Below are 13607 nucleotides of genomic sequence, written 5' to 3'. Positions count from 1 at the left end.
TAATGTCTATATTCTAGCATGTCTCCTCATTAAATTCCCCTGGGTGTGCCCTTTTACAGTTAGTGCTACCAAGTAAGTAAACTTCAAAGGGACGTGTGTCACACACAGACACACGCACTCAGAGACACATACGTTCATTCACATGCCAAGAGGAGCCCCCATTAAAGTCTGTTAGCCCCCAAATGAGGAAATTGAGAGCTCTGAGCCCTGCACTAATTTTATCTCATGGTGTGGAGAGAGCTTACGAATAACTCTCGAGGTAAAATGCCATTTTTCCCCTATAGGTAAAGTTAACATTAACGTCGTGTAAAAGGAACGAGGCTCTACTGCTTTTTGAGTGGCGTTTTCTCATTGTTACTCCCCAAACCTATTCTTAGAGGACCTTAGGTGGCATTGTGCATATTCTTTTGTAGAATAATGAAATGTTGATGTTACACAGTCCCATTGTAAGATCAATCCACTCCTGCTGGGGGATTCATAAACATCGTCTGCAGGTGGGCCTGGTGTGTCATCCCTCAGAAGAGGAGCTTTCATTTCAGGAAACAGCCTTGCCGAGGTCCCACAGAGCCCAGGACACCAGACCCAGTGCCGTGGCCCACGGCTTCCCGAAGCCCAAACAGTAACTGATGGTGTTGCCAATCTTGGCTCTGAAGTGAGCATGTTTGAAATTCCTGCTTCTCCAAGCCTCCTGGGCATGCCCTCTGCAGCCAAAGAGAGCTGGGAATTACACACGGCTTCTGACGAACGATGGTCCAGGTGCTTATCTGGGAAGGGAGACGGTCCCGACTTTCAGCCTCTGGGCCCCATTCCTCTTCTCATTCTTCAGTGTAGCAACCTGCTCTTAAAGGCTGATTTCTGTCTGCATCTCTCAGGCGGCACCTTTGTTTAGCCACTGAGTTTTCTCAAACTGGAAGTCCGTATGACGAAGGATAATTTTTTATGGTCTCCTATCATATTTGGGTTTTCTAGAAAGCATTCAAGAGCTTGTTCCTTCTCACGTAGACAATATTACTGTCATCAAGGTGTGTCTTCTTCTGGTTCCAGAACCGCTTCCTGAATTTAAAATGCTCTTCTGGACATTTTCTTCCCCCAGATAATGACAAAGGAAATTGGTCCACAGAAAGTGTGAATCTGTTAGAGGGCAGTCACTGCAATACTTTTTCCTTCTGCTTTCACATCTGTTCAATCAATATCAGCTCCTGGCCTCAAGGCAGTGTGAGATAGAGGCAAGAGTCCTAGGAGGCTGGGGATCAGAGGACAGCTTCTCAAGCTGCCTTTGCCTTTAACCAGTTAAACCCTCAACCTCTCCGGGTCAGGGAGCTCCTTTGTTAACAAAACAGCTTCGTCTAAATGGGTTCTCCTGTGCTTTCCAACTCTCTACTTTCTATTATTCTGAACTTCATGCCCCATTGTAATCTGTGCACCTCTGCTAGAGTTGGTATAAACCCAAGCATATGTTACTGGCTTAGAGAAAGCAAACATTTCTGGGTCTGTGAAATCACAGGCTTTGCCTGACGAAGCTTCGAGGTGTGCGGGCTCTCCTAGTGCAGCGCGATGAGCCATCAGCCAGCAGAAAGCTGTTTCCGTAGCAGAGTTAAAAGACTGGTGTTCTTCAGTGAAGAGTCATCTGCTGAGGGCTGTGTTGTTTTTATTCCCCCTGTGATTTATCTGTCAACGGGCAGATGGGAGAAGAAGCAATAAACTACGAGCTTGAAAATATCAAGGCTTTGCTTCTAGTGGGGTGACTTCCAGGCCCTCTTTGAGTTGGAGACGTTGTCAGGGAAGAAAATTTGGGGCTCTCACTATTTTTTCCTGATCTCAGAACACAAAGCCTAGTTTTTGCTGAGTCTCTGAGAAACTCCATGAGCACTCGGCTTCTCTCTCTTTATTTTCTGAGACCAGAAGAAGAGAGAAAGAGGCAACTGAGCCACACTGAACCAACCAGCTGTGGAGACCAGCAGTGAACCCGGCGTGTTTGTCATTGGTTAATGAATCTTACATGCTGTTCTCTTCCCTGCACTCCCGCACATTCAGATGCCTCCTCGGCTTAGTATGGTGGCAATCCCAGCGTCCAGGGGATTCTGTCGAAGACCTGAGACCAGAGCTTTCTTCTTCCTGCACCCAGTTTGATTGGACCTTCTCCAGACTTCTGGGTACATTTCCAGAACATTTACACAAGGGGTTATGTAGGGTCATTGTGACAATGGTGGTTTGTGACTTCTTTGTATAAACCTTCTGTATAGAAATTCCAGTTGGTCAAACAGATAAATGGAGAAGTGATCACTCACACTGCTAGATGACTTTTCCCCACCTGGGAAAGAATTCTTTATATATTTAAATAGGAACCCCTGTCCCCATTTCTTCCTGGCTCTGCCTGGCTCTTATCTTGACTGGTCCAGACATTTTCTGACATCCAGGGCATCAGGGAGGCTGTAAGTTTGTGTTTGATGGCGGCTGTCCTTCTTCAAACCACTGGCTGGAGGGCAGGGTCCCTGCTGGGTCCCAGGGAGCTAGGAGTGCAGTTTGGGGAAGTCAGCCGTCTTGCCGTGATCTTCCGGAAGAGAAAGGTAGAGGACGGCAAGAACAAAGGGCACGACCGGGGGACACACGGCTTGGGGGAAACGGCACTGGCGTGCACACCAGGAGGCTGGAAACGAATCTGCTTCTGCCACCAGTTCTCAGAGCAACTGTAGGCTAATAAGGTCACCTCTAGGGCCTTTCTGTTTCTTCCCCTGTGAACTTAATACAGAATGATTTCTTTTTTTTTTTTTTGAGACGGAGTCTCGCTCTGTCGCCCAGGCTGGAGTGCAGTGGCCGGATCTCAGCTCACTGCAAGCTCCGCCTCCCGGGTTCCCACCATTCTCCTGCCTCAGCCTCCCGAGTAGCTGGGACTACAGGCGCCACCACCTCGTCCGGCTAATTTTTTGTATTTTTAGTAGAGATGGGGTTTCACCGTGTTCGCCAGGATGGTCTCGATCTCCTGACCTCGTGATCCGCCTGCCTCGGCCTCCCAAAGTGCTGGGATTATAGGCTTGAGCCACTGTGCCTGGCCCAAAATGATTTCTAAGACAACTCTCAGCACAAACATATTATGATGCTTTAGCGTGAGAGAGGTGGGATTTGATGTGTGGAGGGCAGAGTTGAAACAATCATTTGAAACTGCCACTTCGGGCCATGGTCATTTAGAGATCTATTAGAAGGGACATCTTTAGAAATAGAATGTCAACTGAAGGGGACTCCACTTGATCTATTAAACATCGTCCATGTCCATCTGGCCCATTACTGGATCTTGAGGTTTGTGAGGGCAGGGACTCAGCCTGGCTTACTCACTGCTAGGTCCCTACCACTAAGAACTGCACCTGACAGGATATCCTCAACAAATAAGTACTAAATGAATGAATGAGATGACAGTGGTTGCCATTGCTTCCGCTGTCAAACACAGACTCCACTTCCTGTTTTCCAGGGTCCTGCCTGCCCATCTGAGGACATGCCTGCTCATCACCCACGTGCATCCTGTCACAGTGGGACTGCGTGTGTTCCCTGCTCATTGTCACTTCCATGGTTTTGCTGATTCTATGCGATTCTTCCAGGCCACTCCAAGTTCCACCTCTTCCACGAAGCCCTCCTTGATTGCTGGGCCCTGGTTGAACTTATTAGTAACACCCAGGTTACTTCTACTTAATTCTTGCCTCCAGCCAAAGTGGACTTAGAACCTCCTTGCATGCCTGGTAAAGTCAAGGTGTTCAGCCAGGGCCTGGGTATAAAGCGGAAGCAACACAGTGTCTGGTTTGAAGCTTAGGGCTTGGGTTCAGACGGTTGTGGGTTACAATCCCTTCTACGCGTGTTGCCTGTGGAAACCCTTTGGTTCTCTGTGCCTGGAGCTCGCCTGTAATGGGACAAAACCATCTCACCTAGATTGTTGTTCTGAGGATTGAATTAGGTGATTCTGAAAGGTGTTTATGAGTCTTCCCTGATTGACAATCCATGAAAAGTGGGCGTTATTGCTGAAGCTCACAGAAGAAATATGAAATTTGATTATATCCTGATTCATGGCATTGGGTCACCACCTCAGCAGTTTTTATGAAAGTAGCGTCTGACCTGGCAAAGGCTGTGTCATCTTATTATCTCAGAAAGGCAAATTTACGGGGTCAGATGATGGACGGCCAGGTTTCAGGCTTGCAGATTTCTCAATGGGGTGGAAGGAAGGAGAGAAAAAGAGAGACAGGAGAGAGTACACACTTAATTCTACTTCTCCTAGGGTGATGTTTCCTTCTTCCCCTTCCAGAGTTCTCAAAAAGGCATTCTAGGAAGTCCTGTAAAATACATGCTCATACAACATCTCCTAATTTCCACAAATTGTTGAGAATTTAAAAACTCAGTTGGGGGTTTGCTGTTCTAGCCTGAGACACCAGGGTCACGTTTCAGTGCTTGCAGTCTTGACAGTACCAGGCATCTGGGATGAAGTTGGGGAAAGAAGGTCTGGTGACCCTGCTGGCCTGCCTCTCTTGAAAGATGCTTACTGGCTGCTGGCTCCATCACTGGTGTGTCACAGGGCTTTAGGATTTGGAAAAGCAGAGGATGTAAAACAAGACGGAATGGTCAGAATTTAGAGAACCATGTGCCAAAGTGCCATCTTTAGGGTGCTCATAACACGACCCTACGACATTAGAGGTGCTGGAATCATGGAAGAGGAATCCAGACTCTGTAATCTTCTTCCCCCTGGAAAATCTTTGCTGGAACTGGGGGATTGGAAGCTGTCAACACATGAGCCATCTTCTGCTCTGTTCAAGATGGTAGGGGCGTTCTCGACACGCCCCTCCCTCTGATTCTGCCTCACTTTTATTTTAGAATTTTCCACTGCCTCTTCTGGAATGTGCTTTTTCACCCCTCGAAATCTGTAGAGAAGAAATAAGCAGAAACTGAAATGGCTTTCTGGTGTTAAATGCTCTCAGCTTAGTGGAAAATCGAGCGTTGGGCTCGAGGCTGGACTTTTGCGGAGAGCACTGCAATAGTGCTGTGGCCTTGCCTTTCTTTCTCATCACCCGGGTACAGTCCTGCAGTCCTCAGAGGATGCCAGTCCCACACAGGGGGATCCTCCTCCGCAGGAAAACCGAGGAACAATGCAGGTTCGATGTGTAAGATGGCCAAGCACATTCAATCTTCGAGATCTTTCCTCCCAAACCCTAATGCTACCTCAAGATGGGCTGCTGCCTGCTACCATTTCAACATCGAGTCCTTTAAGGTGCCACCTGAGAGAGAGACGGGAAGCGAGAGGCCAAGAAAAATGAAAGGTAAGCACGAGACCAGTGGAATGAGTGGGGAGATCCGTCTGTCCGTCTGTCTGTCTGTCTGTCTGTCCGTCTGTCTGTCTGTCTGTCTGTTTGTTTGTTTGTTTGAAGTGTCTTCTGCTTGGCTGAGGTTATCGCTCTTCAGGGGAGGCGGAAGTGCTTCTCTTCTCGTCTCTGATCGCTCCGCAGCTCTCAGGAAACTTTGACAAACACGTCGCAGCAGCGAGTGGAAACACGTCTGAGACGCTGCAGCGCAGCCCGGCGGGTTCTGTTCTTAGCAGTATTTGCTAAGTTCCATCCATTCGAGTGTTTTTCAACAATGGGAGGCATGTCATCTTGATTTGACAGGATAATCCTGAGTTTATAGAATTTCATCACAGTGTGTGAAACTGGTTTTTCACTTCACTATACTGGCCCTCAGCGGTGGAGTAAACTGGACACTGAATAGAACAAATCTCCCTCCTCCGTGTTGTCCCCCAGCCCACCAGCGTTCGCCCTAAGCTCTGCCCTGCACCAGCGCCAGCCTTCTATTGGAGATTGGCAGCTGCGGCCACCGCTGGCTATCTCTCAACCACTCCACAATATGTATCAGTGTGTTCTACAAATCATTGTATTTGCCAAGCGTGAATTCAGAGCAAAGTGTAGACCTCGTTTGGATCCCAGTTGAGGCAAGCAAATCTTAAAATGTGCATGAGACTGTTGGAGAAAGGCAAACACAGATAGGATAGGTGTTGACATTAAAGAAATCTTAATTTTCTGTGTGTGGTGATGGTATTGTGGTTATTTTAAAAAGGGAGTGTCGTCCATGCCTTTTGATGTTATATATATTTTTAATTACAGATTAACATGATTTTCCAAATGTGCTTCAAAATAATTCACGGAAGTAAGTGAACTCAGGAATACAAAATAATAAATTTAGCCACAAGGTGTTTATTGTTGAAGGTAGGCGATGGGCATGTGGGAATTTTTTATATAATTCTCTGTACTTTTGTTCCTGTTAGGAACTTTCCGTAATAGAAATTAAAAGAAGAAATGAGGTAGGACAACTGGGATAAGCAGAAGACAAGGGTGGACTCACAGCCTCTCCTCCACAGATGCTGCGGGGCCAGGGTGAGCGTCAGCACCCTGAGTGCCTGCTCTGAGGCTGGAGCGGCTGGCTTCGCTGCCTTCCTGTCTGAGTGCAGCAAGAGGTGGAGGGAGGACTGGGGTGCACCTTCTGCAGGGGACAATGCTTTGGACACAGCAAACGTGCAGAGCCCAGTGCCCTGTGTGGGGACAGAGGAGTGTGGGTGTCAAAAAAGGAGACCGCTTTTCCATTCTCTTGGGATCCTCCTTCACTGGAAGATTTGGGGCAATGCACACGCCTAACCTCCCTCCGCTTTCATGGCCTCATGGAGAAAAGGGTTCCCTCCCCCATTCACACGTTTGTGGTCGTGATCACGGTGATTTAACGCACTAGTTTGCTTTCCTGATAGGAGGACGTAACGGTAGAAGGTGAGAAGGGCAATTCTACCATCTGGTAAGAAAAAATGAGAAAAGGGGTAACAGAGGCAGTTGTATGAAAAATCAGAACTACTAAATAATCCACAGCCAATTTGCTGTGGCATCCAACTGCAATCCCCAAGACGAGCGTCCAAAAGCCACCAGGAGGCCAACCCCCTCATTTGCTTTCATTAGAATTTTTCCTTTTTCTTTTTTCTTTCTTTCTTTTTTTTTTTTGGAGACAGAGTCTCTGTCTGTCACCAAGGCTGGAGTGCATTGGTGTGATCTTGGCTCACTGCAACCTCTGCCTCCCGAGTTCAAGTGATTCTCCTGCCTCAGTCTCCCAAGTAGCTGAGATTACAGGTGTGCACCACCACGCCCGGCTAATTTTTGGTATTTGTAGTAGGGACAGGGTTTCACCATGTTGATCAGGCTGGTCTCAAACTCCTGACCCCAGGTGATCTGCCCACCTCGGCCTCCCAAAGTGCTGGGATTACAGACGTGAGCCACCTTGCCTAGCCTTTCATTATAATTTTTCTAAGAATTGACATTACTTTAGAGTCTTCCCTAATCAAAACTAAAATAACTTTTAGAATAACGGCAAATTACCTCCAATAGGGCCTGGATGAGATGATGGAATGGGGTACAGAAAGAAGAGGGAAGCTGGGCCTCCAGGAGACCCTCAGCCCAGGACTGAGGAGTGTCAGGCCCCGGAGTGTGTGGTGTGTGCTGGGGTGTGGCGGGTTGTGTACGTGAGGGTGGGGATGGGGGTTGCGGGTGTGTGTGTGTCGCACATGCAGGTGTTGCACGTGTGTGTTGGGTTGTTGGTGAGAATTAGGTGTGGGTGCACGTTGGGTCTGTGGAGGGGTTATTTTTGGGTGCTGTGTGCATGTTGGGTGTGTGTAGGATTGTTTTGGGTGCCGCGTGTATGTGAAAAATTTCTCTCTTTAAACTCAGACTTTGGACCCTGGAGGTTTTCCTCATAGGTCCTTGGGATTCTAGGGCAATAAGGAGAAAGGATATTTTCTTAGGAGAAGCCACATCGCTGGACTGTTGAATTGCCACATCCAGTACAATCAGATTCTATTAGCCGTTAGGATAGAATGTGAAACTTCTCATTTACCTTAAGCACTGAGCCAAATGGATTTTTTTTAAAAAAAAAAAGCAAGAAAAAATCAACACAGATGTTCAGAAATGGGTCATGAGACGGGGCCAAATGAGAAGCCTCTCAGATCTTGGGAACTATGAGTCACTTAAAAGGCCTCCAGTCCTGGGAGAAATGATGCCTGCCCTTACAAAGATTCCCAGTTCACTTTCTGCGGGCTGGAGCATTTTTCAGCCATCCCAGAATTGTTGTTCTTTGTTTTTTGTTTTTTTGGGCGACGGAGTCTCGCTCTGTCACCCAGGCTGGAGTGCAGTGGCACGATCTCAGATCACTGCAACCTCTGCCTCCCAGGTTCAAGAGATTCTCCTGCCTCCTGAGTAGTTGGGATTACAGGCATCTGCCATCACACCAGGCTAATTTTTGTATTTTTAGTAGAGACGGGGTTTCACCATGTTGGCCAGGCTGGTCTCGAACTCCTGACCTCAGGTGATCCTCCCGCCTTGGCCTCCCAAAGTGCTGGGATTATAGCTGTGAGCCACCATGCCTAGCCTGAGAATTGTCTTTTTGGCCAACTGGGGGAAAAACACTTGAATGGAACTTAAATGATAAAAATAATAATATTTATGATTTTATAGTGAGTATTTTAATGCTAAATTGTGTTGATGTGAACAATTCTTTCTGAACAACTCATTGATTCTTCCATTCATTCACTCTGCAAGCATTTTTTTAGCATTTACACTGGGCAGACAGCGTGACACAGACAGAAGACACAGCCCGTGTCAGGGTCACACTCATAATTCTTGCACTGAACATTTGCTCCCTTCTCTGTGCTGGCTGCCAGGGACGTGGCAGGAATAAGCCAAGGTCTGTCTCTGCCCTCATAGAGCTGGCATCTAGCAGGGAATTCAGACACCAAGTTATTAAGTCTCACGAGGAGAAATCTGGGGTTCAAGGAAGGATTCTTGGAGAAAGTGACAAGTCGTCTGCAATCCTGTGGATGTTAACCAGGCAAAGCAAAGGCTCGTGGGAGGGGAGAGAAAGGGAGGAGGCGATTGTAAATTCAGCAACATCCTGCGGAGGTGCTGAGGTGGCTGTGAGTGGGAGAAGTGGGGTGTGTTTGCAGAACTGAAGGAAGGCTCTTGTGTCCGGAACCCAGAGGTGTTGGAGAGTCGGGTGGGAGAGGCTGGGGAGGTAGGTGGAGCAAGGTCAGGTGGAGTCTTGGAGGTCATCATTTGTATTCCATCTGTGCTATAATCAAAAGGACATGGTGATGTGCTTTTGTTTCAGGCCATCACGATAAATGGTGTGGAAGGACATCCCCAAGTGTACTGTCTCTACAGCACTGGGCAACAAGCCTGCCCTTGGCTGGGCCTCCAGGTCACAGCTCGATGTGGGAGTCATTCTGAAATGAAATGACATCTCTTAAAGCCTATGTTTGCATTTTGGGTTGAAGGGGAAGAATCAGCTATGAAATGTAAAAAGGAGGAAATACGCCAGGCGCGGCGGCTCACACTTGTCATCCCAGCACTTGGGAGGCCGAGGCAAGTGTATCACGAGATCAGGAGTTCGAGACCAGCCTGGTCAACAGGATGAAACTCCATCTCTACTAAAAATACAAAAAAATTAACTGGGTGTAGTGGCGGGCACCTATAATCCCAGCTACTCAGGAGGCTGAGGCAGGAGAATCACTTGAACCCGGGAGGCAGAGGTTGCAGTGTGCTGAGATTGTGCCACTGCACTCCAGCCTGGGTGGCAGAGCGAGACTCTGTCTCAAAAAAAAAAAAAAAAAGGAGGAAATACTGTTTCTGGTTTTGTTGTGTTGGTCATGATGGTAATCATCACTTGTGGACAACATTGGTGATTTCATATGTTATCTACTGAATTATAAAAGCACATGGCTAATAATGTTCATTTTTCATTCATTACAAACAATTTCTCCATCTGAAATAGAATGAACCTGACTACAAGATTTTACTGCATCTTGCAGGACTTGAATGTGTGGGTTAGACAATACATGAACCTAGTCCTGCATGTGTGTGCATGGATGTGGCATCCATTTTGGATTGCAGAGGGCGTGCAAACTACTTCTTAATTCTCAAAGGGGCTAGAAAGGCTCAAGTGCATTTTAAAAGGTATACAGGCATACCTTATTTTACTGCAGTTTGCTTTATTGTGCTTTGCAGATATTGCGGGGTTTTTTTCACACTATTGTGTTTTTAAACATAAAGCTATTACACACTTAAAGGACTACAGTATAGCATAAACATAACTCTTATATGCATTGGGAAACCATAAAATTTGTGTGACTTACTTTATTGCAATATTCACTTTATTGTGATGGTCTAGAACTGAACCCACAATATCTCCAAGGTGTGCTTATAATAGAATTATAGGCTTTTGTGTTGAAAAAAAATTATGTGGCCATGCTGTATTAGGCAATAAACTCAAAGGGCAGTAAACTCCAGACATAAATAAGGAAGTGTCATGCCACTATGTCAGCAGTTGTGCACAAAAGGGAATCTTCTGCTCAAATCCAGCTCTGACTGGATTTACCAGAGGCTCTAAGCACCTTGAAGGCATTTGATCTTGACCATGGCAGGCGTTCTGTGAGCTTCAGAGTCTCTCTCCAAAGCCTTATGCCCATACACATGCCCTGTCTCCTGTAAGGATTCGGTTCACATGGCATTCAGTATGTGTACGTAAATGTGTATTAGGTATGTTTATTCATACAATATAAAAATGACTTCACATATTAGGCTCTATGTGTATCTTTTTCAGAGAGGTCTCCTGGCTCTGCTGGCTCCTTATAACCAAATAACCACAGAGGCAGTGAACACGTTGACCTGGCAGACGGCCGGACGCCATTGCTGTGTGTCTGAGCTCACAGAGGCCCAGGGATCAGCTCTGGAAACAGCCTCTGCCTTTCCCAGGACCAGGGAAGAGGGGAAAGGTTAGAAACTTACACATTGTTAAGATAAACCTGGCCGGGCGCGGTGGCTCATGCCTGTAATCCCAGCACTTTCGGAGGCCGAGGCGGGTGGATCACAAGGTCAGGAGTTTGAGACCAGTCTGGCCAACATGGTGAAACCCCATCTCTATTAAAAATGGTGGCAGGTGCCTGTAATTCTAGCTACTCTGGAGGTTGTGGCAGGAGAATTGGTTGAACCCGGGAGGCAGAGGTTGCAGTGAGCCAAGACCACGCCACTGCACTCCAACCTGGGCAACAAAGCGAGACTCCATCTCAAAAAAAAAAAAAAGATACACTAAGGAATTGAAATTAAAAATGTTTTGTACAGACGTGAGCACTTACAGTCCAAGACAACCAGTTGCCTACAATCTGGCTGTTGCAGATGTAAATACTCTGCGGGGTAGGATGGTTTCTGTGGGCAGCTCCTTAGCCTGTGTTTCTAAGGAGATGATCTTTTGATTGTTATGAGTCCTGTGAGTGCTTTAAAAAAGAAAAATGGCATCGCATTTGAGAGATCTATACTAAAACTAATTGGCACACACTTCAGGAAATACGCCAGAAGAAAAGGCTTTTAATTTTTCTTTATTTTCTCATTATCGAAAAGGTCACTGATCAGTTGAGTACAGATGAAAGGTTCTTAGAGCAGATCAATGACCTGTTGTTAGTGAAATTCTTGGGGTCTGAATCTTAGCTATTTAGAGTTTTACATTATAATCTTGAAATGTTTTGTCTATTGTAATAACGAATAACTAACAGACTAGAGTTTGTAGAACTTTTGATATACATTATTTCATTTGATAAATAGAGTTTAAAGTCTAAAGTAACCATAGAAGTCTTTTAACTTTTACCTAAAACAATTTTGATAACCTATTGTGTTCATGGCAATTTCCTTTATTAATGTCTTCACTTTTTCTTGGGAATCACTACTGCAAAATAGTTAAAAGAATATCTCTAGTTTCACTAAGTAAAAAGCCAACAAACCAATTGAAAAATTGACAAAGGGTATGAATAAGATAGCTTATTTATAAAATATAATAAACAAGCCCTAAATGTATGAGAAGGTGTTCAACCAGATTCATAATAAGATAAATGTGAATTCAATGAGAATATCTTTTATCACCTATAAAACGGGCAAAAATTCAAAGTATGACAGCACATTCTGCGGATGAGGCCATAAGAATAAATAGGTATTTACACAAACTGCAGGAAAATGTGCTAATTGAAGGGAAATCCAGGAATATCAGGAAATCATAAGAGCTGAAAAATCAAGAATCGTTCAACCTGGAAGTACCACCTCTGGAAATTTACCCAACAGATACACTTACAAACAGGAAAAGATGACCATCAGGATTATTCATGACTGTGTTGTGTGAATAGACAAGAATTGAAAGTGTCCCTCGATCCTGAACTGGTTAAATCATGACACAGTCATATGACAGAACAAGCAGTATAAAAGAATGAGAAGGATGTTTATGACCTTATGACCTGGTATGGAAAGAGCCCTAATATATATAAATAACAGAAAAAAAGGTGTGTAGAGCATACTACATTTTGTGGAAGGAAGGTAGGAGAAACAAACAAGCATATATTTGCAGGTGCTTGCATTTTTATTAAAACCTCCGAAGGTATATTCCAGAAACTACTAAAAGTTGTCAACTGCATGTCAGAGTTGGAGTCAGGAGCGAGCAAAGAGAAAATAGGCAGGAGCAGGGTAGAAGCAAGACTTCTCACAGCCTGCCTTCTAGATTTTTTATTTTAAACCAGGTGATGTGTTACCTATGGTAGAAGCAAGACTTCTCACAGCCTGCCTTCTAGATTTTGTGTTTTAAACCAGGTGATGTGTTACCTATGGTAGAAGCAAGACTTCTCACAGCATGCCTTCTAGATTTTTTATTTTAAACCAGATGATGTGTTACCTATGGTAGAAGCAAGACTCCTCTACTGTTACAGCTCTGATTTTTATTTTAAACCAGATGATAGCCATCTATGAAGACTTCACAGCATGCCTCTAGATTTTTTTTTTAAACCAGGTGATGTGGGTTAATGGTGAAGTAAAGACTTCTCACAGCATGCCTTCTAGATTTTTATTTTAAACCAGTGATGGAAGACGGTGAAGCAAGACTTCACAGCATTTTCGCTCTAGATTTTATTTTTAAACCAGGTGATGCAGCTATCATGAAGTAAGACTTCTCACAGCCTACCGATTTTATTTTAAAGGTAAAACTGTGGTGATGAAAGACGGTGAAGTACGCACAGGCTCATTTCTAGATTTTTTGATTTTAAACCAGGGTGGGATGTTTACCTATAGAAGCAAGACTCGCCTGCTTTCTCAGATTTTTTTATTTTTAAACCAAGGATTTGTTGCATCATGGAAGCAAGACTTCACAGCATGCCTCTGATTTTTAAAACCAGATGCCGTCGTTGAAAAGAAACTAAAGACATTCAAAAATAAAAATGTGGGCTCCAGAATGAGCTTTCCTGGGTTCAAATCCAGTCTCTGTCACTTAGCAGATGTGTGGCCTTAGGCATCTTATGCTTCTTGTCATTTATTTCCCAATCTTTGAAATCGGAATAATAATAACAGTAGCTAAACCACGAATTTGGAATTCAAAGAGGATAGCACTTGAAAAGTATTTATGAGGGTGCCTGGCACCTATTAAGCATGTAATACAGGTTTGCCATCATTATTTCTAAGCCAGTGATTCACTGGGAGAGGAGACACATTGTATTTGAGAAGTGCATTCTAAGAAGATGGGCGTTTAGA

At 45.1% G+C, this 13607-nt stretch overlaps 1 pseudogene; it reads right to left on the bottom strand.

The window, feature by feature from the left end:
• Window positions 1-2053: 2053 nt before the first annotated feature.
• On the bottom strand, window positions 2054-6804 carry LOC116275227 (annotated as a pseudogene).
• Window positions 6805-13607: the final 6803 nt, after the last annotated feature.

This window comes from Papio anubis, chromosome 6 (assembly GCF_008728515.1).
Source record: "Papio anubis isolate 15944 chromosome 6, Panubis1.0, whole genome shotgun sequence".
NCBI classification, from domain to species: domain Eukaryota; kingdom Metazoa; phylum Chordata; class Mammalia; order Primates; family Cercopithecidae; genus Papio; species Papio anubis.
This window is presented reverse-complemented; position numbering and strand designations above follow the sequence as displayed.